The sequence below is a fragment of the Oryctolagus cuniculus genome, chromosome 9, assembly GCF_051225735.1.
Source record: "Oryctolagus cuniculus isolate XC-2025 breed Fujian yellow rabbit chromosome 9, ASM5122573v1, whole genome shotgun sequence".
Taxonomy (NCBI): domain Eukaryota; kingdom Metazoa; phylum Chordata; class Mammalia; order Lagomorpha; family Leporidae; genus Oryctolagus; species Oryctolagus cuniculus.
This window is the reverse complement of record NC_142875.1, coordinates 92,265,783-92,285,118: the sequence shown is the minus strand read 5'-3', so window position 1 is coordinate 92,285,118 and position 19,336 is coordinate 92,265,783. Positions and strand designations below refer to the sequence as shown.

General features: G+C 44.3%; 1 long non-coding RNA gene and 1 pseudogene across 1 annotated transcript; one reads left to right on the top strand and one right to left on the bottom strand.

Moving 5' to 3' along the window:
• The first annotated feature begins 143 nt into the window (after window positions 1-143).
• On the top strand, window positions 144-17,615 carry LOC103349028 (uncharacterized). The gene is made up of 3 exons (XR_016213391.1): window positions 144-339; window positions 11,106-11,243; window positions 17,384-17,615. It is a non-coding gene; the product is annotated as an uncharacterized LOC103349028 (long non-coding RNA).
• LOC127492252 (U2 spliceosomal RNA) lies at window positions 1,146-1,273 on the bottom strand (annotated as a pseudogene).
• Window positions 17,616-19,336: the final 1,721 nt, after the last annotated feature.

The window sequence follows — 19,336 nt, the reverse complement described above, 5'->3', positions numbered from 1 at the left end:
AGGCTCGAGGCTTTATAAAGAGCCGGGGGGTGGGGCGGGGCGTCTCCCGGCGCAGGCGCCCTTCGCGGCCCGGCGCCTGGGGATTACGGCCTCTGCGAAAAGGCGGGCGCGGGCGGCCGCGGGGTGGAGCCTTGGCCGGAAGTGCTTATTGTCGGTCCCCGGGCCGTTAGGGGGTGACGTATTTATCCCGTTAAACGTTGACTGGCGAATTAAGCTTGAAGTGGCGGCTTCACATAAAATAATGAAAACCTGAGCGAACCCAAAACGCTGAGGAACATGGCAGCCCGTTCTTTATTAGCAAAATCACAAGAATAGCGGCCTGGCACCTACGGACCTCAGGTAAAATGAAAAGCGCAGAAACAAAGCCTTTTGGCAAATGATTAAGACATCGCATAATGGAGAGGAAACGAATTGGATTCTTTTCACGCAGTACACGGCACACACACTTGAGGCGGACCAGAGACCTACATGCGAAAGGCGACATTAACAGCTTTAATGACCTGTAGATAGGAATATGTGCTACAAAAACACCAGCCAGAAAAGATGACATCTGACTAGATTAAATCTGGAAAAAAAATCTTCAAAATACATCATAAAGAGAAAAACAGAAGATAACGTAATGCATATATTGACCAAATCTTGTATCCAGGGCCAGGATGGTGGTGTAAAATAAGGCTGCTGCCCGTGTCGCCGGCTTCACGTGGGGCACCCATTGGTACCCCAGCTGCTCCACTTTCCACTCAGCTCCCTGCTAATGGCCCGGGAAAGCAGTGCAAGATAACCCCAGTGTCTGAGCCCCTGCCACCTACGTGGGAGATCAGGATGAAGCTCCTGGCTTCTGGGTTTCAGCCCGGCCCTGGCCATTGGGGCCACCTGGGGAGTGAGCCAGTGGTTCGAAGATCTGTTTCTAGCCCTCTATCTAACTCTGATTTTCAAATAAATAGGTAAATCTCAAAACAAAACAAAACAAAACAAAACAAAAAAACTTGTATCCAGACTATGTAAGAACTAAGGAGGAAGACAATACAATTGAAAAATGGGTAAGATAAAATGTTTTTAGAAAGGAAGTCCAAATGGCCAATGACTATATAAGGTGATCAGACATTAATCAGGGAAATGCATTAAAACCAAATGAATTAGAAACTGACAATAGCAATCATGGTAGACTAATGGAATTCTTACATACCACCGGTAAGAGTATAAATTGTTACACCCACTTTGGAAAATGAATTATTTAATATACTTGATCTTAGCCAAAAGGCCAAGAAGCAATTAGAATTATTTAGTACAACTGAAGATATGTATACGTCTAACAGCCCCATTCTGTGGAGTATAAACCCTGGAGAAAATATTGCCCAAGTGTATCCAGAAACATTACAAGAATGTACTTAGCAGTATTATAAGAACAAAAAACTGAGATGAGCCCGTGTTGACTAACAGCAAAACAGTTCAATGAATAGTAGTATACTGTATAGCAAAAAAACTACTAGACCACAAAAAAAAACCCTGCTAGAAAACAAATACTATAAAGCAACAAAAATTACAAGCTACAGCTGCATAAAACAGGGATCTCAGAAACATAATGGCAAGTATAAGATGCCAATGACAAAAGAATGTATGCTGTGTGTAAATCCATTTTTATAACATACAAAGCAGACACAACTAAAATATGTTGTTCAAGATTCCCAGGTGTTAAAACAATCAAGATAATTATAGAAGTCAAAGTGGTGATTACTTCTCAAGAAATAACAGGATTGTGATAAAGGAGGGGCTTCTATACTGTTGGCAAAATGTTTTTAACTTAGGTAGTGGTTATATAGTTGTTTGAATTAAAATTAGTCTTTAAGGAGTATATTTATGCTTTTTGCACTCATCTGTGCCAATAATAGAAAAGTAGACAAAAGGCATGGGCAGGCATTTAAAAGATAAAGCATAAATTTGAATGTAAATATTTGGAAAAAATGGCCAGTCTCATAAATAATCATAGAAATACAAATTAAAGTCACAAATATAAAGAACATTGAACATTTTTACTAAATAGACCAAAATGTAAAAGTCTGACAAGTAAGTGCTGGCAAGGATATGGGAGAAGGGAATTTTTATAGACTATTCTCATCTACTTTGGAAAATTAAATGGCGTTATTTTAGAAAGATTAGATATGTGAACACCTTAAGGCCCCTGTTCTAATCCTCATGCATACCTCAGAAAACTTGCATAGGAGCACAAGGTGATATTCCTTATAACTTGTAACTATCAAAAAGTATATTCATAAATTGGAATACCATAAAGACTTGAAAATGAATCAATACAGTTTTTAAAAATATAGAATAAGTCACAGAAGAATATAATAGGGTTCAATTTATGCAAGAGTCAAAAATAAGAACCGCTTCCCTAAAAGATATTGTTTTGGGAATAAACACAAATGGTGAAGTCATAAAGAGGAGCCTGGGGATGATCAATTATGGATTTGGGGAAGTGTTATCTCTGTGGGATAACTTGAGTAATGCAAGTTATGAAGGGTATTCAGAGCCTGTAAGGTATCAGTAATGTACTCTTACTAGGCAGGGTATGATTGTTCATTCTTTAAAAGTGTAGCTGTAGGAGTGGGCCTTGTGACCCAACGGGTTAATCTGCCACATGGCATGCCGGCATTCCCTATTGGAATGCCAATTCAAGTCCTGGCTTCTCCATTTCCAATCTAGTTTCCTGCATCTTGGGGAGTAGCAGATGGCGGTCTAGTAATTGTGTTCCTACCATCCACCTCAGGGACCCAGATGAAGTTCTGGGTTCCTGGCCTTGGCCTGGCCCACTGCTGACAGTTGCAGGTATTTGGGGAGTGAACCAGCAGATGGAAGACCTCTTTCTCTCTCTCTTTCCCTCCTTTTCAAATTTTTTTTGTTTTGTTTTGTAATTAAGATTTACTTACTTATTTGAGAGGCAGAATTAGAGGGAAAAGCAGAATGAGAGGCCTTCCATCCGCTGGTTCATTTCCCAAATGACTGCAATGGCCAAAACTGGGCCAGGCCAAATCCAGGAGCTGGGAGGTTTTTCTGGGTCTCCCATTTGGGAGCAGGGGCTCAAGCAGTTGGGCCATCTTCCACTGATTTCCCAGGCCATTACAAGTGAGCTGGGTTGGAAGTGGAGCACCAGTCCCTTTTTTTTAAAGTTTAAGATGTGTGATTTAGATCACTGTTTTTTATTTATTTTTTGTTTTAATTTTGCTTAGGATGGGACCTGGCATGCAGGTTATGTTAAATTTTTTTCAAAAATTCTATGATTATAAAATTAAATCTTTTTCAAAATATCCAGAGTTTAAAAAGGCTGACACATGAGGGCACTCTAGTCAATCAAAGGGAAAACATTGGAACAATGAAAAGGAATCTCTCAACATTTTATTGGTGATATTGACATTTTACTTCTTTAATATAAGTTCTCAGCCTTTTATTTCCTTTTTTTACAGATTTATTTATTTTATTTGAAAAGCAGAGTAACAGAGTTAGAGACAGAGAGAGGTCTTCCATCCACAGGTTCGCTCCCCAGATGACCACAATGACTGATGCTGAGCCAGGCCGAAGCCAGGAGCCAGGAGTTTCTTCTGGTTCTCCCACGTGGGTTCAGGGGCCCAAGCACTTGGGCCATCCTCTGCTGTGAATTAGATGGATTAGCAGAGAGCTGGATCAGAAATGGAGCAACTGGGACTCGAACTGGCACCCATATGGGATGCCAGCACTGCAGGCAGTGGCTTTACCTGCTATGCCACAGCACCAGCCACAAGCTCTCAGTCTTGAACTTTAAAAAATAGCCACCTCTTATCAAAATGGAATTCCCTAATACCTTGGGGCATTAGAACCGCAGCTATATTTTAGAATATGTGAGCATTTAAATAAGTTTGTAGAAGAATGGAGTCAAAAGATAAATTTAGGGGTTGTGATGAGCCTAGCAATTAAGACACTACGTAAAAAAACTCACATCCCACATTGGGAGTACCTGAGTTTAATTCCTGGCTGTGGCTCCTGACTCAAACTTTCTTTTAATGCAGACTCTGGGAGGCAAATAATTGGGTTCCCTTCACTCTCATGGGAGTCCTGAATTGAGTTCTTATCTTACAGATTTGGCCTATCCTAGATCCAGCTGTTCTGAGTACTTGGGGAGTGAACCAGGAGATGGGAGCTTTCTCCCTCTGTCTTTCCAGCTCTCAAAAATGAGAGAGAGAGAGAGAGAAGTGCAAGAAAATTTTGAAGTTCATGCATAGTTTTTTCATAGTACATACTTTCCATGAACTTTTGAAGACCTCTTGTAGTTAGGGTAGTTGTTCAGTCCATTTGGCCTTATAGGACCATCTCAGTAGAGAAATTGTATTTAAGTGTAAACATCTTTTCTCTTTTTCATTAGATTTTACACACATAAGTAGTACATTTCCAGATGTATAGCCCAAGGTATTTAAAGCAGTGTCTCAAGCAGATACTTCTACAGCATGTTCATAACAGCATTATTCTCAACATCCAAAAGACATAACCCAAATGTACGTCGGTAGATGAAAAGATATACACATAATGGAACAGTATTCTGCCTTAAAAAGGAATGAAATTCTAACACATGTTAACAACATGAATGAACCTTGAAAATATTATTCCAAGGGACATAAGCCAGGATGGATTTCTAATGGCAGGGAAATAAGTATTCATGAACACAATACAACATGTGTTTCTGGGGGCCAGCCCCATGGTGTAGCAGCTAAAGCCACTGCCTTCAGCACCAGCATCACATATTCAAGTCCTGGCGGCTCCACTTCCAATCCAGCTCCCTACTAACATCCCTGGGAGAGCAGTGAAAGGTGGCCCAAGTGCTTGGGCCCCTGCACCCGTGTGAGAGACCCAGAAGAAGCTCCTGGCTCCTGGCTTTGGATTAGCTCAGCTCCAGCCATTGCAGCCATTTGGAAAGTGAATCAGTGGATGGAAGAGCTTTCTCTCTCTCTCTCTCTCTCTCTCTAACTCTGCCTTTCAAATAAATAAAATATTTTTTAAAAATTAACTAACTTAAAAAAGTGTTTCTGGGAAAGATTTAATGGAATCTATTAATCATACAATTTTCTGATTCTTTGTAAAAGTTATGGATTATAAATTTGAGTCCTTTCAGGTGATTATTAAAGTTTCTCAAATCTCTAAAATGATAAACTTTCCTTCCAATGCAACTACAAGAGACAATACATACAGTCTAAGCACAATATTTATGAGGTTCTATTGTAGTAAAGCATCTGCTTGTTACTAAGAGTAAAAAAGATATAAAAATTCCCTTAACATTAGAAGAACCAAGCCTGAAGTTATATTATTATTACTTAGAGGATAGATTACTTTCTGTTCCCCTAAGAACTTGCTGTATTTTCACAGAAGAGCATATACACTACAAGCAATGCTGCACTTCACTAGTCCTAATTGGCCTTGCTGTGTCACCCTTGCAGCCATCTTCTCACATTACAGACCGAAGGGTAGTGTTTTAAAAAATCCTAACCCCTGCCAGTGCTGTGGCTCACTTGGCTAATCCTCCGCCTGCAGCACCGGCACCCCGGGGTTCTAGTTCCAGTTGGGGCACCGGGTACTAGTCCCAGTTGCTCCTCTTCCAGGCCAGCTCTCTGCTGAGGGCGGTGGAGGATGGCCCAAGTGCTTGGGCCCTGCACCCGCATGGGAGACCAGGAGGAAGGACCCGGCTCTTGGCTTTGGATCAGCGCGGAGCGCTGGCCATGGCAGCCATTAGGGGAGTGAACCAAGGGAAGGAAGACCTTTCTCTGTCTCTCTCTCACTGTCTATAACTCTACCTGTAAAAAAAAAAAAAAAAAAAAAAAAAAAGTCCTAATCCTTGATTAAAAGCCTTCAAAGAATCCTATTGCAATTTAGAATAGAAACCAACTTATGTACTAAGTTCCTACTGTCCCCTTTGGCCTTCTCCTCCTTCCAACCCCCTGCAGCCAGGCAGGCCTTTCCTGCCTAGGACATTCGCACTTGCTGCTTTCTCTGGCTGAAGCACTCTCCCCAGACTGTTGTGCCCCCACCCCATCTTCATTCACATTATGATCACAGTCATCTCAGAGAAGCCTTTTCCAGCTTCACTAAGGTTCTACCTCCTTCACTCCTCCACTCATCAGTCACCCATTTATTTCTCTTAGCATATCTCCCTTCTGATTGGCTTATGACTAGCCTCCCTTTCTAGAATGTAAGCTCCCCAAGGGCTGACATTCTGTCTGTCTTATCTCTGCTTCCACACCTTCTAGCCCATTCCTCATATAGTGGGTGCTCAGTAAGTATTGAGTGATATGAATGAACAGATAAATCACTAGACTGCTCCCACTGATACGGGCTAGGCAGGGAGCTGTTGAGCACAGGAGCTGAGAGACTGCTAGAAGCCTTTGTGCTGGAGCCTCATACTGCCTAAAACCCCACTTGCTTCTGCACTGACCCAACATGGTTGTAGCCTTCACACACACCCACTTTCCCATCATGCGCCTTAGCCTCACTTCTCATGCACAGAATGCCATAATGACCACGTGGAGATCACCACAGGCACTGCAGCCCTGCCCAAAGCCCATCCTACTTGAATATTCAATTAGGGCGTCACCTTCTCTTCTGTACACAGATGACCCTAACTTTGGTGGGGGTAGTTGCCTTTCCTTCCTCATGGAGAAGGGTTGCCACACTCATATCTTTCCTGCACCTCTGTGTCTCTGAATTCTCTCACACCAAGAACTTGGAATAAACCCAGCTGGGGACTCTATTCCCCATAATACTACTAAAATAGACTACAGGGGCTGACGTTGTGGCACAGTGAGTTAAGTCCCAACCTGCAGCACTGGCATCCCATATGGGTGCCAGTTTGAGTTCCAGCTGCTCCACTTCCAATCCAGCTCCCTGCTAATACACCTGGGGAAGCAGCTGAAGATGGCCCAAGTCCTTGGGCCCCTGCATCAGTGGGGGAGATGCAGAGGAAGCTCCTGGCTCCTGGCTTTGGCTTGGCCCAGCCCTGGCTATTTTGTCCATTTGGAGAGTGAATAAGCAGATGGAAGATCTCTCTCTCCATCTCTCCTCCTCTCTGTAACTCTGCCTTTCAAATAAATAAATAAAAATAAAATAAAATAGACTATGGTGTATGATTTAGGAACCCACTTTTCCACTAGGCTCAGGTTGTTCTCATCTCATTTGCAGTACATTTTAAGTCCATGAAGCAGAATGAGGGATTCTATTGCCTTTTCAGAGAATAGAAATATCTCTCAACTTACCCCTATGTTAAGCATTTGAATGATCAGATTGAAAATGGCTTTTAAACAAAGGAACGCTTTCTCAAGAGGCTGTAGAATGTCAATATATTTGCCAGAAGCAAGTTTAGAAGGCAATTAAAATTTTAATACTCAAGTGGACAGTGAGAGAGAGACAGAGAGAAAGGTCTTCCTTTTTCCGTTGGTTCACCCCTCAATGGCCGCTCTGGCGGCACGCTGTGGCCGGTGCATCGCGCTGATCCCAAGCCAGGAGCCAGGTGCTTCCTCCTGGTCTCCCATGTGGGTGCAGGGCCCAAGAACCTGGGCCATCCTCCACTGCCCTCCCGGGCCACAGCAGAGAGCTGGACTGAAAGAGGGGCAACTGGGACAGAATCCGGCGCCCCAACCGGGACTAGAACCTGGTGTGCCGGTGCTGCAGGCGGAGGACTGGCCTAGTGAGTCACGGTGCCGACCTGAAAGGCAGATTTTACAGAGGCAGAGAGAGAGAGAGGTTTTCCATCAGCTGGTTCACTCCCCAAATGACTTCAATACCTGGAGCTGTGCCAATCCAAAACCAGAACCCGGGAGCTTCTTCTGGGTCTCCCACGCAGGCACAGGGGCCCAAGGACTTGGGCCATCCTCTACTGCTTTCCCAGGCCATAGCAGAGAGCTGGTTCAGAAGTGGAGCAGCTGGGACTTGAACCAGCGTCCAAATGGGATGCTGGCACTGCAGGCGGTGGCTTTACCCCTTACGCCATAGCGCTGGCCCCAACATCTTAGACTTTAAAGTCAGAAGGATCTTAAATTTAAATTTCACCACAGGCATGTGTTAACTGGTTAATCTGAAGTCCCTTAATTGCTCTGAATTGATAAATAAGTTAGGAACAATTAAATATCAAATAGTCTGTTACGAAGAATAAGTACATCTGAAGTAATTGGTACAGTTTTGCTATGCACTTAGCACTCAACAAAAGTGAGCATTATAATCATTACTGTCACTATCATTATCATGTAGATTTTATGTTTTAAAATGAGGCAAGAGGATCAAATTAATATGCTAATTCCCTGTAATGACCAAGGATGGCTGATTCTGTGAAATCTTTATAAATAGAATAGCATTGCTGTCATAATTACTTAATTATAAACTTTTGCCAATTCATTATGCACATTCAAATATCTAATTGTCAATCATTGCAAAATATTGGGAACATGTTTATTCAATTGGGAAAAAAAAGCAGCCATAGAAATTGTTTGGTTTAGGCCTTTAATCATTAAGTCTGTAAGGAGTGTTTTTGGGAAAAACTGGGGTGGCTCTTCTGGCCCTGATTCCAAGATTGCACATAAAGAAAAGCTTCCAGGCCAGCGCCGCAGCTCACTAGGCTAATCCTCCGCCTTGCGGCGCCGGCACACCGGGTTCTAGTCCTGGTCGGGGCACCGGATTCTGTCCCGGTTGCCCCTCTTCCAGGCCAGCTCTCTGCTGTGTCCAGGGAATGCAGTGGAGGATGGCCCAAGTGCTTGGGCCCTGCACCCCATGGGAGACCAGGAGAAGCACCTGGCTCCTGGCTCCTGCCATCAGATCAGCGCGGTGCACCGGCCGCAGCGCGCCAGCCGGGGCGGCCATTGGAGAGTGAACCAACGGCAAAAAGGAAGACCTTTCTCTCTGTCTGTCTCTCTCTCACTGTCCACTCTGCCTGTCAAAAAAAAAAAAAAAAAAAAAAAAAACTTCCAACTTCCAATACTGTAAGTAATATTTTTGGGATTAGGAAATATTTGTGACTGAATGTGATATTGATATCCACCGTGACATGAATAAAATTTAAGTCTGCCTTCAGAGTACTTCAGAAAGTTCATGAAAAAATGGAATTGAAAATGTTTATTTTGGTACAAAAAATTTTAAAGTCCATGCATAGATATTTTTCATCATACACATTTTTCATGAACTTCTTGAAGACCCCTCATATATATGGATTTCAAAAAATGCAGCAAAACCAACTTATCTTTTAATTTCATTTTCCACAAACACTTCGAAGTACTTTCATTTACCTAAATAAAATATATACTTGCCATCGGTGCTGTGGCATAGCTGGTAAAGCCGCCGCCTGCAGTGTCAGCATCCCATTTGGGCACTGGTTCGGGTCCCGGCTGCTCCTTTTCCAATCCTGCTCTCTGCAATGGCCTGGGAAAGCAGTGGAAGGGCCCGGGTCCTTGGGCCCCTTCATCCGCGTGGGATGCCTGGAGGAGGCTCCTGGCTCCTGGCTTTGGATTGGTGTGGCTGTGGCGGCCATTTGGGGAGTGGGCCAGAGGATGGAAGACCTCTTTCTCTGCCTCTGCCTCTCTGTAACTCTGCCTTTCAAATAAATGGGTAAATCTTTTTTTTTTTTTTTTTTTTTTTTTGACAGGCAGAGTGGACAGTGAGAGAGAGACAGAGACAGAGAGAAAGGTCTTCCTTTTCCATTGGTTCACCCTCCAATGGCCACTGCAACCAGCGCACTGCGCTGATCTGAAGGCAGGAGCCAGGTGCTTCTCCTGGTCTCCCATGCGGGTGTAGGGCCCAAGCACTTGGGCCATCCTCCACTGCACTCCCGGGCCACAGGAGAGAGCTGGACTGGAAGAGGAGCAACCGGGACAGAATCCAGTGCCCCGACCGGGACTAGAACCCGGTGTGCCAGCACCACAGGTGGAGAATTAGCCTATTGAGCTGTGGCGCAGGCCAAATAGGTAAATCTTTTTTTTAAAAAAAAAAAGTGCTTAGCACTATAATATATGTTAAATAATTAAAGATTTTCTGTATGCTTAAGTAATAATTGCAGTATCACATTCTCCCCTTTTAGATTTATATGGTAATAGCAATAGTTAATATTTATTGATCACTGTGTATTAGCTCTTCATCACTGTGGTGAAGAACCTGAGAGAAGTTAATTTTGTAAAGAGATACAGTTTATTTTTGGCTCATGGTTCTGAAGTTTCAAGTCCAAGATAGGGGATGTAGGTTAGGGAGGGACCCATTAGTTGGGATACCATGAAGATGGAGCATGGCAGTGGTGGAACATATGTGGAGGAAGAATCGCATGGCGAGCCAAGAAGTACAAACCTTCTAAGACTGACTCAGACTACCAAAACCAGTCCTCTGTGAGAACTGTCCTCCAAGGGCATGCCCCCAGTGACCTAAGAATCTCCCACTAGGCCCACTTACTAGGCACCACAATTGTAATGAACTTCACTCTCAGTACCATCAACTTAGGACTTTGTGATTTAACCATGTGCATGAGTTCAAGAGCTGTATCTTGTTCAAGCCATAGCACACACACCACATCAGGTGTCTTTTTATTGCTGTGCAACAAATCACCCAAAAACACAGGAGCTTAAGACAATAATCATTTTATTTTTTAATCTTTTTAAAGATTTATTTATTTATTTGAAAGGCAGAGTTACAGAGAGGCAGAGGCAGAGAGGAGAGAGAGAGACTCTTCCATCTGCTGGTTCACTCCCCAAATGGAGGCAACGGCTGGAGCTGGGGCAATCTGAAGCCAGGAGCCAGGAGCTTCTTCCAAGTGTCCCACACCTTTGTAGGGACCCAAGGACTTGGGCCATCCTCTACTGCTTTCCCAGGCCATAGTAGAGAGCTGGATCGGAAGTGCAGCAGCTGGGTCTCAAACCGACGCCCATATGGGATGCCGGCACTGCAGGCAGCAGCTTTACTGCCTTCACCACAGTGCCGGCCCCAATAATCATTTTATTTGGACTGGGTTCATATAAAAGTTCTCTGTGTCTTACCCAAGTAGGCAAATGTTGTTACCTAATAGCTCAACTTTGTGGAAAGGAGGGAGAAGAAACTAAATGCCTCTCACATCATGTTCTCAGGGTTCCAATAACAAACAGAAGCTGCAAGACATCCTGAGGACTGGGCTCACTGCCTACACATTCATTTTGGCAAAATTCTATTGGTCAAGCAAATAACAAAGCCATGCCAAGAATCCAGGAAGAGGAGATCACTTCTTGGTAAGAGTTGCAGCAAAGACATGTTGCAAAAGCACACAGAGTAGGGGAAAGGTGCTTGCTTTTGTTTTTTGCAATTTACAAGCTAAGCAGTTTGTTGCAACTGCAAGCATTGTTTCATTTAATTTTCCCAACAGCCCTATGAGACGGGTATATTATTAAAAGAGAAAACTAAAATATAGGGATATGATTGAAACAACTTTCTAGTAAGGAAAATGTTTTTGTTTTTAATGAATAAAACTAAAAAATAATAGAATGTTAAATGAAAAAGCAGGATGCAATGTTATAAAATAATTCAATTTTTAAGATTTATTTATTTGAAAGGCAGAGTTACAGAGAGGCAGAGAGAGAGAGAGATCTTCCATCTGATGGTTCACAGCTCAAATGGCTGCAATGGTCAGTGCTGGGCCAGGCTGAAGCCAGGAGCCAGGAGCGCCATCCAGGACTCTTATGTGGGTGGGCCATTTTCTGCTATTTTCCTAGGAGTGCTAGCAGGAATTTTTTTTTTAGAGATTTATTTATTTACTTGAAAGTCAGAGTTACAGAGAGAGGAGAGGCAGAGAAAGAGAGAGGGATCTTATATCTGCTAGGCCACTCCCAAATTGGCTGCAATGGCCAGAGTTGAGCTGATCCAAAGCCTGGAGCCAGGAGCTTCTTCCGGGTCTCCCACATGGGTGCAGGGGCCCAAGAACTTGGGCCATCTTCTACTGCTTTCCCATGCCATAGCAGAGAGCTGGATCAGAAGTGGAGCAGCCGAGACTCGAACCGGTGCCCATATAGGATGCTGGCACTGCAGGCAGTGGCTTTACCCGCTACACCACAGCATCGGGCCCCCATTAGGGTTTTTTTTAAAGATTTATTTATTTGAAAGTCAGAGTTACACAAAGAGAGGAGAGGCAGAGACAGGGGGTGAGAGAGAGAGAAAAAGAGAGAGAGAGGGAGAAAGGTCTTCCATCCACTGGTTCACTCCCCAATTGCTACAATGGCCAGAGCTGCACTGATCCAAAGCCAGGAGCCAGGGGCCCAAAAACATCTTCTAGTGCTTTCCCAGGCCACAGCAGAGAGCTGGATGGGAAGTAGTGTAGCTGGGACTCCAACCGGTACCCATAATGGATGCCGGCACTGAAGGCAGCAGCTTTACCCGCTACACCACACACCGGCCCCTTCCTATTATGTTTTGTTTGTTTGTTTGTTTGTTTGTTTGTTTTGACAGGCAGAGTGGACAGTGAGAGAGAGACAGAGAGAAAGGTCTTCCTTTGCCGTTGGTTCACCCTCCAATGGCCGCCGCGGCCGGCGCGCTGCGGCCGGCGCACCGCGCTGATCCGATGGCAGAAGCCAGGAGCCAGGTGCTTTTCCTGGTCTCCCATGGGGTGCAGGGCCCAAGCTATGTTTTTAAGATACATGCACGCACATATACAAACACTCTATAGGGAAATATTTTTAAATATTAAGAAATTTCTCTTAATTAGAGAATAATCTAAGCCAAATTTTTGTGTTTTCCAAGTTTTCATGATAAGAATATATTTCCTTTTAGAAATTAAAAAAAAAAAAAAAAAACAATGTTTTAAAAAGCTACCAAAATTCAGGCCAGCGCCGCGGCTCACTAGGCTAATCCTCCTCCTTGCGGCGCCGGCACACCGGGTTCTAGTCCCGGTCGGGGCGCCAGATTCTGTCCTGGTTGCCCCTCTTCCAGGCCAGCTCTCTGCTGTGTCCAGGGAGTGCAGTGGAGGATGGCCCAAGTGCTTGGGCCCTGCACCCCATGGGAGACCAGGAGAAGCACCTGGCTCCTGCCATCGGATCAGCATGGTGCACCGGCTGCAGCGCGCTGGTCACGGCAGCCATTGGAGGGTGAACCAACAGCAAAGGAAGACCTTTCTCTCTGTCTCTCTCTCACTGTCCACTCTGCCTGTAAAAAAAAAAAAAAAAAAAAAAAAAAAAAGCTACCAAAATTCAAATAAGAAAAAGGTGATCTGAAAGGCTATGTTGAATCAGTAGCTAATAGTCTTCTAAAGTAGATAGCCCCAGGCCCAAATAGGTTCATTGATGAATTATACAAAACATTTAAGGAAGAAATAACACTAATTCTTTACCATATCTTGTATAATATAAAAGCAGAAAGAATATTTCCTAACTCATTCCATGAGGCCATTATTTCTCTAATACTAAAACCAGACAAAGACATTGTAAGAAAAGAAAGTTACAGACCAACATCTCATGAACACAGATGCAAATTTTTAAAAAAAATCAGTAAACTGAGTCTAACACTATACAGAAAGAATTATATACCATGTCCAAATGGGATTTATCCTATTATGCAAGCTTGACTCAATATTAAGAACTCAATGTAATCCATCACATCAACGGACTAAAGAAAGAAAATCATAAACATTATCAATAGATGCATTAAAAGTTTTTAACAAAATCAAACACCATTGATGACTTTTATTTCTTTTAAAGATTTATTTATTTGAAAGGCAGCGTTTCAGAGAGAGAAGAGACACAGAGAGAATCTTCCATCTGATGATTCATTCCCTAAATGGACTCAATAGCTGGGGCTGGGCTAAGCCAAAGCCAAAGGCTGGGATTCCTTCTGGGCCTCCCACATGGGTAGCAGGGGCTAAGGTGATGGGCCAACTATCCCTGCCTCCCCACGTGTATTAGCAGGGAGCTAGATCAGAAGTGGAGCAGCCAGGACTTGAACCAGTGCCCATACAGGATGCTGGCATGCCAGGCTGCGGCTTAACCCACTTCACCACAATGCCAGCCCAACCATTCATGATTTTAAAAACTCAGTAAATTAAGAATAACTTTGCCAACTTGAAAAAGAACATTTACAAAAATGTCTATAGCTAACTATTAACTGGTGGGAAACAAGATGCTTTTCCCCTCAGATCAGGAACAAGGGGCAAGGGTGTTCCCTCACCACTGTTTCTCAGTATTATACCTGAAGTCCTAACCAACACAATAAGGCAAGAAAATTAAATAGATACAGATCGAGCAGGAAGAAATAAAACTGTCTTAGTTTACAGGTGAAAGGTATTTGTGTAGGTAAATCCAAAACACTGACAACCCCAGATGCTCACGAGTATGTGGAGCAATAGGAACACTCTTTTCTTACTGGTGGGAATGCAAAATGGTACAGCCAATTTGAAAGATAGTTTGGGGGCTGACACTGTGACGTAGTGGGTAAAGCCACCGCCTGCAGTGCCGGCATCACATATGGGCACTGGTTTGTGTCCCAGCTGCTCCACTTCTGATTCAGCTCTCTGCTGTGGCCTGGAAAAGCAGTAGAAGATGGCCCAAGTCCTTGGGCCCCTGCACAGCATGGGAGACCTGGAAGAAGCTCCTGGCTCCAGGCTTCAGATCAGCTCAATCGGCTCATCTCCAGCTGTTGCAGCCCTTTGAGAAGTGAACCAGTGGATGGAAGACCTCTCTCTCTCTCTCTCTCTCTCTCCCCCTCTCTCTCTCTCTGTAACTCTGTCAAATAAATAATCTTTTTAAAAAAATTGCCAGGGCTGGTGCTGTGGTGTAGCAGGTAGAGCCGCCACTTGCAGTACCGGCATCCCATGTGGGCGCTGGTTTGAGATTTTTAGAAAGTCAGAGTTACACAGAAAAGAAGGAAAGACAGAGAGAGAGAGGTCTTCCATCTGATGGTTCACTCCCCAATTGGCTGCAATGGCTGGAGCTGCGCTAATCCGAAGCCAGGAGCCGGGAGCTTCTTCTGGGTCTTCCATGTGGGTGCAAGGGCCCAAGGACTTGGGCTGTCTTCCACTGCTGTCCCAGGCCATAGCAGAGAGCTAGATTGGAAGAAGAGCAGCCGGGACTCGAACCGGCGCCTATATGGGATGCCATCGCTTCAGGCTTTAACCCACTGCACCACAGCACCGGCCCCCCACTAAGTTATACAAGTTTCATGCATTTCATATATATAGATTTAGGAACATAGTGATACTTCTCACCTTACCCTCCCTCTCACCCACGTTCCAACCTTTCTTCCTCCTCCCTCCTCCATTTCCACTCTTAATTTTTACAAACACCTACTTTCAGTTTACTTAATGATCATAAGGTTAAGCCTACACTAACTAAAAGAGCTCAACAAATAGTATAAAGAAAAAAAATAGTGTTTCTCAACAAAAGAGACAAGGGCTATAAATAGTCATGCAATCTCAAAATGTCCATTTCACTCCAATACGTTACATTTTAGGTACTCTAACTAACATAGCTATTGTATTGAAAGAATTTTCAACTCCCCTGGAAAAAATAAGAAAACATTATTTGTTTTAAAGAAGTCAATCTAATTTTGTTGCTTTCTCAAGCCCAATAAACCAATTAAGTTGTACTTAGTGTCTGAGTTGATTCGTGATACTAAGTTAGATATCAGGGCAAATACTTTGTGTTTTTAGATAGTACACTAAATGGTTCCCAGGCCATCAGCAGAGGGCTGGATCAGAAGAGAGGCAGCTGGGACTTGAACCAGCACTCATATGGGATATCAGTGCTTCAGGTAGAGGTCCAACCCACTACACCACAGCACTGGCCCCCACTAAGTGGTTCCTAAATAGTCTCCTATCACATGAAAGAGTCAACATATTAAGTGCTTAATTTACTAAGGGAGAACCCTAAGCCTTAGGACCCTGAAATCTACAGAAGGCAGTTTCAGCATTACACATTAAAATCATGTGTTCAAGTGCAGGATACTCCTGAGTGATTTTTCCCAGTCGGCTAACAAGCCAAGAATTAAAAAATTGCTAGGGCTGGCATTATGGCATAGTGGGTAAGACCGCCGCCTGTGACTTTGGCATCTCACTTGGGCTCCGGTTTGAGTCCCAGATGCTCCATTTCTAATCCAGCTCTCTGCTAATAATCTGAGAAAGCAACGGAAGATGACACAAGATGGCCCAAGTCTCTCTCTCCTCTCCCCCATATCTCTGATTTTCAAATAAAATAAACAAATCTTAAAAAAACAAAATTGTAAAATCAAGAATTGTTGCCAGAATTTGAAACAAATTCATTAATATGGGTTGTCCATTTTCATACAGAAACATATCTGCTTGAGTGTAGGGAATATTTTTAGATACTCCATACACTAATAAAACTATTTGATAACAAAAATTCCACCATTTAATATTATTTTTTCCTCATTTTAAGCATTAAATCATATAGGCTTGATGATTATATTATTTATTCTCCATAAATAAAAATTTTCTTCTACCAAATTAGAAATAGCAGCTTCTAATAGAATGATTCCTTAAGTTTTTTTAGATATTGAGCAAATACCTAAATACTTTTTTAAAAGATTTATTTATTTATTTGAAAGACAGAGTTACAGAGAGGCAGAGGCAGAGAGAGAGAGAGAGAGAGAGAGAGAGAGAGAGAGAGAAAGGTCTTCCATCTGCTGGTTTACTCCCCAGATGGCCGCAACAGCCAGAGCTGTGTCAATCCGAAGCCAGGAACCAGGAGCCAGGAGCCAGGAGCAAGGAGCTTCTTCCAGGTCTCCCACATAGGTGCAGGGGCCCAAGGACTTGGGCCATTTTCTATTGCTTTCCCAGGCCATAGCAGAGAGCTGGATTGGAAGTGGAGCAGCCAGGTCTCGAACTGGCGCCCATATGGGATGCCGGCACTGCAGGCCAGGGCATTAACCCTTTGCGCCACAATACTGGCCCCCATCACCATTTTAATCTAGTGAATGGGCAGATCCCAAAATACATATGGGCCTTGTGCAGTCGGCATTGTTTCTATAGGTAATGTGATAAGTGGATGTGGTGCTTAGCTTAGCTACGGATGTTTTGCTAAGAAATGTTCACTTTGAAGGAAAAAGTAAGATCTTTAACATTTTGAAAAATATCCACAGTATGGTCTGGTAGAAACACGGTCAGATTGTTTTTTCCATAAGAGTATTTAAAAACAATACTAATAGAAACTAGTTTGAGCATGACTCCTCCCTATTTTAGTTATTGACTGTGGGCAAGTCTCATGTTCTTCCTGAAGCATGGAGGTAAGGAAAGACACACAGCTATGTCACAGGATTATTGTGAAGGGTAAATTAAAGGAGTGGGGCCAGCACTGTGGCGCTGGAATTCCTGCAGCACTGGAATCCCATATGTGCACTGGTTCAAGTCTTTGTTGCTCCTCTTCCAATCCAGCTCTCTGCTTTGGCCTGGGAAAGCAGTAGAAGATGGCCCAAGTCCTTGGGCCCCTGCACCCGTGTGGGAGACCCGGAAGAAGCTCCTGGCTCCTGGCTTTGGATCAGCTCAGCTCCGGCCATTGCGGACATTTGGGGAGTGAATCAGAGGATGGAAGACCTATCTCTCTCCCTCTCTGTGCCTAAAACTCTACCTCTCAAGTAAATAAATAAAACCTTTTTTAAAAAATCAAGGGTGTGTGATACTGTAAAGTAATTAATTTATTTGAACAAATACTTTGTGAAAAATTACTTTATGACATGCCTAGCAGTGTTATAGGTGCTGAAAATAGAGTAATGACAAGAACGAATTCCCTGCCCTGTGGACAGGGACATTTGAGGAGGGAGACAGAACATAAATGACAAGATACAAGCACACATATGCATGTGTGTGTGTATACATATAATTTCAAACCATGGTCCCTTCTATAGACAAATATGGCACCATGCTCGGAAGCCACAGGGACTTAGGATGACCAGGAGGAGGTCTAGAGGATGAGGGTTGCAGGTAGAATGTGCGCTCTGGGAAGGGGCTCAGATGGCCCCAGCTGCCTGCGAGGGAGACAAAATGCAGTAAGGGCAGCTGCAGCAGGGCAGCCAAAGAGAACAGAATCAGAAGAGGCAGAGAAGTGCTCAGGGATCAGGTCACCCGCCAGAGACTGTGGGAGGCGTTTGAACTTGACTTACATTTTCAAAGACTGATTGATTCAAAAGGCATAGCGATGGAGTTGGATGAGAGAGACAGAAATCTTCCATCCACTGGTTCATTCCCCCAAATACCCACAACAGCCTAGGCCAGGCCAGAGCCAGGAAGAGTCCAGAACTCCATCTGAGCCTCCCACATGGGTGGCAAGATCCCAGGTATTTGGGCCATCATCTGCTGCTTCCCAGGTCCAGTAGTAGGAAGCTGGATCTGAAGCAGAGTAGCCAGGACTAGCACTAGGCACTCCCATGCAGGACGCCAGCATTGCAAGTGGTGGGTGGATTAGTCCACTGCCTGCCCTGAACTTCATTTTCACTGGGGTAGCAGTAGTAGTGGTTAGGAGTCTTACCGTAAAGAAGGGAAGACCCTGGCCAATTTTAGAAAAGGAATTCACTGGGCCGGCGCCATGGCTCACTTGGCTAATCCTCCACCTGCGGTGCTGGCAGCCCGGGTTCTAGTCCCGGATGGGGCACCGGATTCTGACCTGGTCGCTCCTCTTCCAGTCCAGCTCTCTGCTGTGGCCTGGGAAGGCAGTGGAGGATGGCCCAAGTGCTTGGGCCCTGCACCTGCATGGGAGACCAGGAGAAGCACCTGGCTCCTGGCTTCGGATCGCACAGCGCACCAGCTGCAGTGGCCATTTAGGGGGTGAACCAATGGAAAAGGAAAAGCTTTCTCTCTCTTTCTTTCTCTCTCTCTCTCTCTCACTGTCTAACTCTACCTGTCAAAAAATAAATAAATAAAAGAAAAGGAATTCACTGAAAAGGAACTAAAAGGCTCACAGAACAGCCAGGAGGGCTGATGAATCAGGACAGAAAACCACGTAACCACAAGGTGAGGGTGGGCAGTGGGCAACACAGGAAAATTATCTCCAAAAGTAGCACGGAGGGGCCTGGCTGCAGCCCCCGGGGTGGATTCCAGCTGGTCTTACTCCAGATCACCTGGAGTCCCCACCGTGGCGCCCAGGGCAGTGTGTCTAATGGATCCTTCCAGCCAACAGTGGCCATGTAGGAAGAGGCTGCCAAGACAGGGTGTCAGACACTTGGTGTCCAGCTGTCCCTGAAGTCTCCACGTGTGACTGCAGTCTCCACGTGTGACTGCAGTGGCTCAGGCCAGGTGTTGCTCGATGACCTCTGGAGCCATTTATTCACTCTGTAGACAATGAAGAGAGGAAGGAAGAAAATATAGCTGTGGGTCACTTCTCCATGCTCATAT